This window comes from Rhinopithecus bieti, unplaced genomic scaffold, assembly GCF_001698545.2.
Source record: "Rhinopithecus bieti isolate Rb0 unplaced genomic scaffold, ASM169854v2 scaffold_18285, whole genome shotgun sequence".
In the NCBI taxonomy this organism is placed as follows: Eukaryota; Metazoa; Chordata; class Mammalia; order Primates; family Cercopithecidae; genus Rhinopithecus; species Rhinopithecus bieti.
In genome coordinates, this window is record NW_016809276.1 from 600,319 (window position 1) to 614,268 (window position 13,950).

Here is a 13,950-nt window from a genome sequence, read left to right on the forward strand (position 1 = left end):
GAATGCCAATTAAAAAAAAAAAAAAACAGATGTTGGCATGGAAATGGTGAAAAGGGAACACTTCAACACTGCTGGTGGGAATGTAAACTATATATGTACAATGGAATGCCACTCAGCCATAAAAAGGAATGAATTAATGACATTCGCAGCAACCTGGATGAGATTGGAGACTATTATTCTAAGTGAAGTAATGCAGGGATGGAAAACTAAACATTGTATGTTCTCACTCATAAGTGAGAACTAAGTCATGAGGATGCAAAGGCGTAAGAATAATACAATGGACTTTGGGGACTTGGGGGGAAAGAGTGAGAAGGGAGTGAGGGATAAAAGGCTACAAATTGGGTTCAGTGTATACTGCTCAGGTGATGGGTTACGAAAATCTCACAAAACACCACTAAAGAACTTACTCGGGTAACCAAATACCACCTGTTCCCCAAAAACCTATGGAATTTATTTTAAAGGGAATGTTGATGCCATCTTTGTTTTACCTTGGAGAATATATAGAGCATTCTGACAAGGTCCAATTTCTCATGCCAGTGAGGTGTTATGGATCAATTTGTGCCCTCCCCAAATTCCATATGTTGATGTCCTAAGCTCCATACCTCAAAATGTGACCTCATTGGGGCATAGGGTCTTTACAGAGGTAATCAAATTAGAATGATGTCATTAGGGTGATCCCTAATCCAACATGACCAGTGTCCTTATGAAAAGGGAAGATTTGAGCTGGGCATGGTGGCTCACACCTGTAATCCCACTACTGTGGGAGGCCAAGATGGGCGGACTGCCTGAGCTCAAGAGTTCAAAACCAGCCTAGGTAACATGGTGAAACCCTGTATCCACTAAAAATACAAAAAATTAGCTGGGTGTGGTGGTGTGCACCTGTAATCCCAGCTACCATCCCAGGTTGAGGCACAAGAATCACTTGAACCTGGGAGGCGGAGGTTGCAGTGAGCCAAGACCATGCCACTGCACTTCAGCCTGGGTGACAGCAAAACTCTGTCTCAAAAAAAAAAAAGGAAGATTTGGACAGAGATACCTACAGAGGAAAGGCGTATGATGTTACAGAGAGAACACCATGTGAAATGAGAAGACAGCTGTCCACAAACCAAGGAGAGAGGCCTGGAACAGATTGTTCTTCACAGCCCTCAGAGGGATCCAACCCTGCCGACACCATGATTTTGGACTTCAAGGCTCCGGGACTGTGACACAATAAATTTCTGTTGTTGAAGTCACTTAGTTTGTAGTGCTTTGTTACAGTAGGGCTAGCAAACTAATATAGAAGGGGTGATGGATTTGATACCTCCTTCTGAGAGGAGTGACTGTAAAATGCAGGGCCCAGAGTTGAATAGAACTCTCCTTCTCCAACCAAAGCTCTCTCCAGAAATGACTGGCCCTTCTGAATACTCAGATTGGGATTTAATTGTCTCAAAAACACAGTTGTCATGACAACTGGATATAAAGTTTAGTTCCAGAACTCGAACCTAAATATGTTAAAATCTCCACAAAACATTTTCTTTGAGAGGGAATTAAGAAAAGCATGTGCATGCACACACAGACACAATCTCTTGAAAACATTAAAAAGGGACTATGTCCTCTGACTCACACATCAGTGTTCTGGAATAGGAGACATTCATTACCATCACCCTTGTATTCACTCAACTGACATTTATTCATTTAATTGGCATTTACTGAGCAACTACAATGTGCCAAGCACAGAAGGAAAGTTCTTGGCAGATTAACTGCTTACATCAGAAATCTTGAGATTGTTTGAATATCTGGATTGAAAAGTGACATATTTACTTGTGACAGGTTAGGGAGCACTGTGAGCTTCACGAGAAAGGAGGGCTGTGGCTTGCTCATTCATTTCTTCTTCCCCAGGGATGTAATGCAATTCCAAGGACCTTATAGCTGCCTAGCAGATATTTACTGAACAAATGAATGAATGGTTGAACAAAAGAAAATTCAAAGACAGCACTGAAACCAGTCTGGGATTCTTGAAACTTTAAAATGTCTAGTTGTGGATGTAACATTAATGCTAGCCAATATTTATTGAGCACTGACTACGTTCCTGGCTCCAAGCACTCCACAGATGATGGTACAGGTTTTGCGTAATATTTGCAAAGATCTTTGCTGAAGTGAGTCATAGCCTCATTTTATACATGAAGTGAATGAGGTTTTTAGAGGTATCATGAATTGCCTTTGGCTATAAAGAAATGCACAGACCTCCATTTGAGCCCAGGTCTGTCCAAATTCAATGCTTGTGCTCCCTAATGTAGCTGCTCACCCCCCTCTTTCTTTAGACTCTGTTGCCTCCTCTCTCAGGGGAAAAGGAAGAGTGAGTGAGAGTCGATTTCTATTAGTTGCTCGTTTACACCCTCTTAAATGGTTTTCATTAATTTTCCTAAATGACAGCACTAAGAAGAAATTTGAAGAATCTTGATGTGTGTTTTGTTTTCTTCACTGTCTCAGGAAACCATCCAGTGATTCTTTTTTTCAATCTTACAAACAAAAACCCCCCAAAATGAAAATATGATCCACCTACAATACTTTCCTACAGGATCATACTCTAGCTCCTAACAATGCCCCACTTGGCAGGATTTTAACACCAATTCCAAAAAACGTCAAGGAATGTCATTGGTTTGAATTTACATAATTGATAGACTAGGATATTGATTCAGGTTAGTAAACCAGAAGGCTTGAATCTGAGATGTGAGTTAATTGGGGTTAAACAGTGTCATCTCTTGATGGAGAAAAATGTTTTAGCCTGGTTCTGTTGGATTCTGCAAATTATTGCTGTCTTCCCAGCCCCCATTCAAATAAGAGAGGCTTCTCTTCTGGAATTGCTGAGTGTGGAGTCAAACTGAATGTAACATGACAGGCTCTTTAATTAAAAAATTGAGAGTAAAGCAACTTGACCTTTCACTTTAAAGGTGAGTTTTTAGGAATAAAGGACAAATACTAGATAAAGTTGTTTGAAAATAAAGATGTGTCTGTAGAGAGGGGAAGAGGAAAGAGGGACAAGTGTCTGATAAAGGCTGACTTATTTTTTATTTATTTTTATTTATTTATTTATTTTTTGAGACAGAATCTCGCTCTGTGGCCCATGCTGGAGTACGGTGGCACGATCTCGGCTCACTGCAAGCTCCGCCTCCCGGGTTCACGCCATTCTCCCGCCTCAGCCTCCCAAGTAGCTGGGACTACAGGCGCCCACCACCACCCTCGGCCAAGTTTTTTGTATTTTTAGTAGGGACAGGGTTTCACTGTGTTAGTCAGGATGGTCTGGATCTCCTGATCTCGTGATCCACCCACCTCGGCCTCCCAAAGTGCTGGGATTACAGGCATGAGCCACTGTGCCTGTCCAGGCTGACTTATTTTTAATGCACAGTATAAACATTCCAGTGAGTGACTCTCCATGTATCATGAACTTGACTTGCTACCATGATATATGGATGCTTGAATTCGTTTATTAATGCATTTGTTCAACATTGCCTATCTACTGAGCCTGACACTGTGCTGGGCAACGGGCACAGACGCCCAGCTGACCATGCTGAGCTAGACCTCTATGATTACTTGAAGGGTTCCAAGTCTAATAAAAGATGGAGACGTAAAGGAAGCAATCACAGTAGAGCAGCATGCTACGGGGCACAGCAGCAGGTATGGCTCACTCATCTTGGGCAGGTGGAGTTAGACTGCTCGCAAGGGAAGGAGCCCAATCTGGGGACCTTTAAATGTGGATGATTGGAGTTACCCAGAATTTGAGGAGCAGGACACCATATCAGAGGGGTTTGCATGGGTGAGCACAGCTAGTGTTGGAACTCACAAGAGATTCAGCGTGAGTGGAATAAAGACAAACGTGATCTCACAGCACCTTGTCCTTTTTCTTCCTAGCCTTTGTCAAAGTGGCAACTCATTCATTCTTCGTGATTTTGTTTGTTTGTTTGTTTGTTTTTTAGACGGAATTTCACTCTTATTGCCTAGGCTGGAGTGCAATGGCGGGATATCGGCTCACTGTAACCTCTGCCTCCCACGTTCATGCGATTCTCCTGCTTCAGCCTCCCAAGCAGCTGGGATTACAGGCATGTGCCACTATGCCCAACTAATTTTGTATTTTTAGTAGAGATGGGATTTCTTCACATTGGTTAGGCTGGTCTCAAACTCCTGATCTCAGGTGATCCACCTGCCTCGGCCTCCCAAAGTGCTGGGATTACAGGCGTGAGCCACTGCGCCTGGCCCATTGTGATTGCTTTTAACAATACCCTCATTAGGCTGAAAGCTCCATGAGGACTGGAATTCTAACTGGCTTGTCCATTACTTATTCTCAGTAGCTCAAACAGTGACTGGCAGATTTTAAACAGTCAGTATCTGTGGATTAAATAAGTGAATGAATGTGTATATAGGCATGTCATGACATGAGATCAGAATCAGGCCATTATCACATCATAGAGAGCCTTGAATGCCACTATATAGGCGCTCAAGAGATAGTTATTGAATAAATGAACAGATAAATGAATGAAAATCCAAAAGAACACTAAAACTGCTCTGGGAACCATGGAATCTACAGTGAGAAGGAGATTTTGAAGGATGCTAAAGAAGGCATTGACATGGTTTATTCTGGCAAAGAATCACTTATTAGGTGCTGGTGATGTCGGTTATTTGAGGACAAATGAAATATATCCCTATTTGATGAAGATTATAATCTAGAAAGTAAAGGAATTTACTTTATACATTTAAATACTTTGGACATTCCTCTACAGGGAAACATCTAGATTTTTTTTCATTCAGTGCAATGAAAAACAGGATTTGTACTAAAACAATTATTTTACCATCCTATGTATATTTTCTAATGGTACAAACCATAGTGAGAAACAGCTGCAGTTCCTCTATATTAGGGACCAGAAACTATGGCAGGAGGGGCAAACCAGCCCACTGCCCAATCGTGTATAACTGTGAGCTAAGAATATTTTCCATATTTAAAAAATTATTTTTCAAAATCAAAAAAAGAATAAAATTTTATGTCATGTGAAAAGCATGTACAATTCAAATTTCAGTGTCCATAAATAAAGTTTTATTGGAACACAGCTATGCCTGTTCCTTTTGTATTATCTGTGGCTGCTTTCTTGTTAGAGAGCAGAGTTGCTAGTAACTACTGTTTGGCCCACAAAGCCTACAGTAATTACCATCTGGCCCTTTACAGAAAGGTTTGCCGACCCCTGCTCTAGATTCACAGTAATTTTTAGTGGCACGATATGTGCCAGTATACATTTTGGTGACCTTCCCTTAAAGGAGTTCCTTTTCCCGAATCAGTGGTTCCCTGCAAATTAGAATGCAACCACATTTGGGGAATTTCATTTCCTGCTTCTCAAAATGAATGCCTTGCAAATGATGATTGATTACGCCTTTGATTAGGAAGTAAGGGAACATACTGCTTAGTATGAAATGCAAAGCTATTTTAGGTCAGGGCAGCGTCGTTGAAATAACAGCAGCTTAGGATCAGGAAGCCCATAGTTCACCCTGCAAGCTTGGGCAGCTTCCATCCGTATCAGGACCAAAGCCCCTTATTTATCAAACTACAGGGCCTAGAAGGCAGTCTTTAAGATTTTTTTTCCCTGGGGCTAAAAGTCTGTAATTCAGAAAAGTCACTATTTGTGCTCAGAGTTCTACCTAATCCTAGTAGATACACATTTTACAAAGAAAACACTCATTGACCACTAGATACCTTTGATTATTTACCCATGTGTGGAGTTAATAAGAACTGCATGGGAATGAGGCACAGGCTGGAATTTCAAATCTTCAAGAAGCATGGGAGCAATTAGAATTCTGTGGTTCATCTTGTAGCTTTGGGAGGCATTTTTGTCTTTTTATCCGGAGGTGGCTGGGGAAGGAAATATACTTACAATATTGTGGAAGGAAAGAGTCAATTTTAAAAGAGGAAGGTATGGTTGCAACCTGTAGTTACAGCATCTTCACCCCATGCCAATTTCTCTATGCTTTAAAAATTGCAATCTCTTTCCTGCTTCGTCCCATGATTATTCTACCTTAGAGTTTCCTGACAAAATACTGGCAGCTGATAACCAGGGCAGGATTCAAACAGCAAAACTGACCAGTGAGCGAGCGCTCCTACGTGGTTTATCTGGGCCCCTAAGTGATCTCTCATTGTTCTCCCTTTTTAGGCCAGATTGTGGGTGGGAGCATTAGAAATGAGCTTGCAAAATATCAATGCTTAAGTGACTGTTCCAGTTGTTAAATCATGATACAGCGTGATTTCACTGAAATGAAGTAATTACAGGAGGAAAGAAGAAAAGTCAAATGATATAAAAACAGGTCTTTTTGGATTGTCTAAGTACTAATGCGCTCGCTGATGCATATGCATTTCTCATTTCCGAAATACTCGCCGCACAAAAGGTTCCACTCTGTGAAGAGTGGAGGTTCTTGTTATTTTGGCTTAAGCTCTTATCCCCAAATTTGGGCAAAGATAGCTGCACTTACAAAGCCTCAAACATTTCTCAAAGAGGCTGTAATTATTCTAAATCAACACATCTCATGTTTTAATATTTTCATCTGAAATATACAATTCAATCTCCCTGCCCTCCAGCATTTACATTTAGCAAACAGCATCCTTGTTCAAATCTTAGCCCTCCTCTGTCCTGACTGTGTGATCTTGAACAAATTGTTTCAAGTTTTCCGTCCTCAGTTTCTGCATCTTTTTAAAGAAGGATTATAGTAGAATACACTTCATATGGCTTTTGTTACCTTAAATACAGATGAAAAGCGCTTCCTAGTGCCTGGCACACAGTAAACACTTAACAGATATGAGCTATTATTCTCTGGCCTTTGGGTTCAGATGTTAGTAGTCTTGGAATCTGTCCTTGCTTCCTGAGGGCTGGTAAGGAGGCTTCCCCTATTACCCTCTCCAGGCTTTTCTTTCTTCTACCATTATTTTCACTGTTGCATCATTATCTAGCTACTTCCCTCTTTTCTGAACACTGGGTTTCTCGAGGGTTGTAAACCTGTCTGATTTATTTCTCCATCTCTGGCTTCCTTCTCAGACAGATACATAGCTCTGGCCAAGAAGTGTGGTTTTGAAGAGGTAAGTATATAAAAGCAGTATGCATTTTGAAACAACACAATCATGGAAATTACTTGTCTATGGAAACCTGCTGCTCTAAGAATACAAAAGAGAACAATCCAAAACCTTAGCAAGGAATCTATATAGTTCCTCCCTTGACTTTCAGCCTTTTCTGAGAACATGCCTACTCTCTGTAGTCCCAGCCACAATAGAAATTTTTCAGGACCCCTGGCCACAGGATCTTTGCAAGTGCTGCTCCTGCTGTTTGGGTCTACCACACTTACCTTTCAGTTCACAGCTCAGGTCTTACTTTCTTGGAGAGCCTTATGTCACCTCTCAGTCTAAGTCACGTCTGGTTGCTACATGCTCTCATAGAAATGTGTTTCTTCCTATTTGAGCTCTAATTTCGGTTGTAATTAATTATTTAGCTTTGTGATTATTTTATTAATGTCTGTCATTCCTCAAGAGATTGAAAATTCCATGGAGATAGGAATTATGTCTTTTTTTTTTTTTTTGCTGTTTCGCATCCTCAGGGTTATGAATAATGCCTAACACATAGTATACACTCAGTAAATATTTGTTAAAAATTAATGAATGAAGAGCCAGAACCTTGTATTTCAGAAATAGATATGAAACAATTTTAGTTGCTTGACAAGGCATTAAAATTATGTATTCAGTTAGTCTAACCAATGGCAGGCTTTCTACATGTTTACCAAGAGACAGGGCTTCACCTGCCTCATCATGCCAGGTTATTTAAAAAGCTATATTGCACCTTTCCTGCCAATACTGTGTGAGACATAAACTGGCAATGATCAAAGATGGACTAAACTCATCTAGGTGAGAAGTATAGGCTAATGGAGGACTGGTTCTTAAGCTGCCCACATGGTCCTATGCTTACTTTCTCATTTTTTAAAAGTTTTTGAGCTCTTTTTGCAGGCTCCCCTGACATGCCTGGGGTATCAGTTTAACTCCATTTGTGTCTTTCTGGTCATAGCCATGATTCCTCCACAGATGATTCTGTTCCGTCTTTCCTCCCATACCCACTCCACTCTTTAGCCCAAACTGTATCTGTTACCTGATTTCAAAGAATATTCCACCTAGGTGAGACTCAGGTCCTGCAGACTTCCTATGGACACCTTTGGCAGTCATTGTTCCCAACTGACTCTGCAAGAGATGAAGGACGGAGGATAGAATCATGAATAACAACATCTTAGTTGCTGATTGGGTAAGGAACTCAAGGGTTCATGATCTGGAAGCTAATTACAGGTATGAGTCCTGCTGTGGTTCATTGGATGGTCTGAATATCAGTGTCTCCCTAAAAGTCACATATTGAAAGCCTAACCCCTAAGGTGATGGTATTAGGAGGTGGGACATTTGGGTGGTGATTATATCATGAGGGTGGTGCCTGAATGAACTGATTAGTGTCTTTATAAAAGAGGCCAAAGAGAGTCCTCCTTTCCCCTTCTACCAGGTGAAAATGCAGCTAGGAGTCTCTGTCTATGCACTAGGCAGTGGGCCCTCACCAGATACTAAATCTGCCAGTGCCTTAATCTTGAATTCCCCAGTGTCCACAACTGTAAGAAATAAATCTCTGTTGTTTATAAGCTACTCAGTTTATGGTATGTTGTTATTGAGCAGCCAGAACAGACTAGACTTGCAGCCCAGGCCATCTTCCCTCATCCCCTCACTCACAACGTACAGTGTCTCGATTTGCAATAGTCTTTTTATCTTTGGTTTCAACATATCCATTTTAAATGAACTAGTCTACGTTCCTAGCTTTTTTGAAACTATATAACTATTAACTCATTTCATTAAAAAAAATCCTTCCATCCCTACTCAACCATTCTTGATTCCTCCACACTCTTACTTTCATGTTCAATTTATATGCATTTTATTTATTCCCAGAAAGCTTTTGATACCTTCAATGACCTGATCTATTTTTCTTCATTCCATTCCACAGTCTTGGTTCAAACTGTCATCATTTGATTCACTGCAAAAAAAAAAAAAAAAAAAAAAAAAGTTAATTAGTAGGCATTTTTTCCCATTCTACCACCCAAGAGGCTTTATTGAAGCATAAATAATAAATGTCTTTGTAATTTTCTTCATTATTTGCAATTACATCTTCAAAATTAGGGAGTTTTGCTATCCCTCTCCCCTTCCCCCACCCCACGACAGGCCCCAGTGTGTGATGTTCCCCTTCCTGTGTCCAAGTGTTCTCATTGTTCAATTCCCACCTATGAGTGAGAACATGTGGTGTTTGGTTTTTTGTCCTTGTGATAGTTTGCTGAGAATGATGGTTTCCAGCTTCATCTTGTCATCTTAAAACAGAACAAAACAAAAACTATACTTATTAAATTGTAACTTCAAGCAATGGTCATCTTCCAATTTCTCTCTCTTCACCTGCCTCATCCCATGCCCTGAATTAGGTACCCCAGCTACATAAAACTTTCCACCGATACCTTCTACAACTCCAGAACTTTGAAAGCACTGCTAACTCCTGATGAGATCCAGCTGCCTTTGGTCCAGTAGAAAATATACTTTTACCTGCCCCTCAAGAATCAGATTGGCCAAGTGCAGCAGCTCATACTTGGAATCCCAGCACTTTGGGAGGCTGAGGCGGGTGGATCGCTTGAGTCCAGGAGTTCAAGACAAGTCTAGGTGACATGGCAAAACCTCCTCTCTACTGAAAATACAACAATTAGCCAAGAGTGATGGCACATGCCTATAGTTCCAGCTCCTCAGGGGGCTGAGGTGGGAGAATCACCTGAGCCCAAAAAGTTGAGGCTGCAGTGAGCCATGATTATGCCACTGCACTCCAGCCTGGGTGACTGGAGTGAGACCCTGTCTACAAACAATAATAATAAGATTTTTAAAATCACATTTTCTCTGAAGCCATTTCTGACTTTCCAGAAAGAATCAGTTATCACACCTTCTGCAAAACCATAACTCTATACATAAAGCAGAAATAAATATTTTAAAACACAATGGGATTTCAAAAAGTTCATGGAAAATGGAATTAAAAGTTACAAAATAAAGACATAAACTTTATTTCTCACCATAAGCTCCACTAGGTGTAACACACTTTTATAAGCCACAGTAATAGCCATTTGGACCAACCCCCCAAAAAATTGAGAGCCCTGGGAATTTAACCACCTCAATCTAATATTTTTTATATTATTAACTGAAGAAAAATTGATACCCTTTACAGAGTTTTTAGAATGAGGAAACAAACAAAACAAATAAACAAAACAAACAACTAAACAAACGAAAGAAAGAGTCAGATCAGGACTCTCAGGTGGATGCCCAATGATTTTCTACAGAAACTGTTGATAAATCGCCCTGGTTTGATGAGAGAATGAACAAGAGCATTGCCATGGTTGTGAAGGATGCTTTGGTGAAGCTTTCCTGGGCATTTTTCTGCTAAAGCTTTGATTAATTTTCTCAAAACACACTCATAAGAAACCCTTCGGCCCTCTGGAAAGTCACCAAGCAAAATGTCTTGAGCATCCCCAAAACTGTTGCCACAATCTTGGTTCTTGACTGGTTCATTTTTGCCTTGACTGGACCATTTCCACCTCTTAGTAGCTGTATTATTCCATTTTCATACTGCTATGAAGAAATACCGAGAAATAGAAAAAGAGGTTTAATGGACTCACAGTTCCACATGGCTGGGGAGGCCACACAATCATGGTGGCAAGTGAAGGAGAGCAAAGGCATGCCTTACATGGTCGCAGGCAAGAGAGCATGCGCAGGGGAACTGCACTTTATAAAATCATCAGATCTCAAGAGATTTATTCACTATCACAAGAACAGCATGGGAAAAACCCACCCCCATGATTCAGTTACCTCCCACTGGGTCTCCACCATGACACATGGGAATTATGGGAGCTACAATTCAAGGTGAGATTTGAGTGGGGACACAGCCCAACCATATCAGTAGCTTTTGCTTTGATTGTGCTTTGTTTTCCGTATTGTACTGGTAAAGCTGTGCTTCATCTTCTGTTACAATTATTTGAAGAAATGCTTCAGGATCTTAATCCCACTTGTTAAAAATTTCTACTGAAAGCTGAGCTCTTTTCTGTACCTAATCTGGGTGTAACACTTTTGCCACCTATTGAGTGAAAAGTTTGTTCAACTTTGATTTTTCAGTCAGAATTGTGTAAGCTGAACTAATTGAGATGTCTACGGTATTGGCTATTGTTTATGCTGTAATTGCCAGTCCTCTTCAATTAGGGCATAAACAGGATGAAGTTTTTCCTCCAAAAAGGATGTGGCTGGCCTGCCACTGTGGGCTTCATTTTCAGTGTCATCTTGTCCTCTTGTACCCATTTGCAAACTGCTTATATCTTTGGGGCACTGTGTCCCATACTTTTTTTTCATTTTCTTTTTTTTATTATTATACTTTAAGTTCTAGAGTACATGTGTACAACATGCAGGTTTGTTACATATGTGTACATGTGCCATGTTGGTGTGCTGCACCCATTAACTCGTCATTTACATTAGGTATATCTCCTAATGCTATCCCTCTCCCCTTCCCCCACCCCACGACAGGCCCCAGTGTGTGATGTTCCCCTTCCTGTGTCCAAGTGTTCTCATTGTTCAGTTCCCACCTATAAGTGAGAACATGTGGTGTTTGGTTTTTTTGTCCTTGTGATCGTTTGCTGAGAATGATGGTTTCCAGCTTCATCCATGTCCCTACAGAAGATAGGAACCCATCCTTTTTCATGGCTGCACAATATTCCGTGGTGTATATGTGCCACACTTTCCTAATCCAGTCTATTATTGATGGACATTTGGGTTGGTTCCAAGTCTCTGCCACTGTAAATAGTGCTGCAATAAACATATGTGTGCATGTGTCTTTATAGCAGCATGATTTATAATCCTTTGGGTATATACCCAGTAATGGGATGGCTGGGTCAAATGGTATTTCTAGTTCTAGATCCTTGAGGTTGAACTAGTTTACAGTCCCATCAACAGTGTAAAAGTGTTCCTATTTCTCCACATCCTCTCCAGCACCTGTTGTTTCCTGACTTTTTAATGATTGCCATTCTAACTGGTGTGAGATGGTATCTCATTGTGGTTTTGATTTGCATTTCTCTGATGGCAATTGATGATGAGCATTTTTTCATGTGTCTGTTGGCTGTATAAACGTCATCTTTTGAGAAGTGTCTGTTCATATCCTTTGTCCACTTTTTGATGGGGTTGTTTGTTTTTTTCTTGTAAATTTGTCTGAGTTATTTGTAGATTCTGGATATTAACCCTTTATCAGATGAGTAGATTGCAAAAATTTTCTCCCATTCTGTAGGTTGCCTATTCACTCTGATGGTAGTTTCTTTTGCTGTGCAGAAGCTCTTTAGTTTAATTAGATCCCATTTGTCAAATTTGGCATTTGTTGCCATTGCTTTTGGTGTTTTAGACATGAAGTCCTTGCCCGTGCCTATGTCCTGAATTGTATTGCCTAGGTTTTCTTCTAGGGTTTTATGGTTTTAGGTCTACCTTTTAGTCTTTAATCCATCTTGAATTAATTTTTGTATAAGGTGTAAGGAAAGGATCCAGACAGAGTCTCACTCTGTCGCCCAGGCTGGAGTGCAAGTGGTGTGATCGCGGCTTACTGCAAGCTCCGCCTCCCTCATTCATGCTGTTCTCCTGCCTCAGCCTCCAGGGTAGCTGGGACCACAGGCGCCTGCCACCACGCCTGGCTATTTTTTTTTATTTTTTGTAGAGATAGGATTTCACCGTGTTAGCCAGGATGGTCTTGATCTCCTGACCTCATGATCCACCCACTGTGGCCTCCCAAGGTGCTGGGATTACAGGTGTGAACTGCCACGCCCGGCCCCCATAAACTTTTTTTAAAACTTCTGTGATTTGACCATTGTTCCGCTCAAACTTTACCATAAATCTGATGTTCATTCTTGCTTCAATTTTAGCAGGATTCATGTTGCTGAGAGAGGGGCTCCTTTCAAATTGATGTCTTGTCCTTCCTAGTGCCTCAAACTAGATCCCCTTCAGACATAACATATATATACAACATATATATATAACAAGTTGTTATATATATATAACATATATATGTTATATATGTTTTATATATATAACAAGTTGTTATAACATAGCTTGTTATGTTATAACAAGTTAGTATGAGTTTATTTTGGTGCAAACATTTTTAAAATCAGTGCATAGTTTTTGTAAAAAAACTTTTCTATGAAATTTTTGAGGTCCTCTCATAATTATCTCATGGCATCTTTCTACCTTAATGAACTAGGAGGTTTGTGAGTGTGAGACCGATGACTTACAATCCAAATGTTCCCTTCGTGATTAGTACAACACCTGCCACGTTATAAGCATTATAGTATTTTCATTGAATAAAGAGTTTAGCTTAAAAATATATCTTTTTTCCTTTGATAACAAGCATTTGCTCCAAAAAAGAAATGTGTTCCCTCCTGACATTGAAATGGTGTTTTGTTGAAGCAGCAGCCAATTGAGAAATACAAAAAGTGGGTAACATCTGCATTTTGATGTGTGTATGTCTGTAGTAAATTGTCATTTATGGTGATCAAAAAGAAAGGGAGGATAAGGAGTTTATATTTTAAGACAGACTACAAAAATAACCTAGATTGTGATTCTGCCATTTTAATTTTTTCTCAGTTCTGATAAATATTTCTCTTTAACATGCTTGCCCTCCTAAAGAGTGCTGATAAGCCCTCCAAACAGATCCCCCCACTTCTTGCATTTCTAAGCCTAGTAAATGCTAAATGATAAGAAAAATCCTCAATGATGTTTGTGAAGTTCTGGAAATACTCTTTTCATCTAATTTTCCTGTTCATAGACTTAATCTATATTAGCATTCCAATGCTTCTCTTTAAGTATGATCTTTATTTATTTCA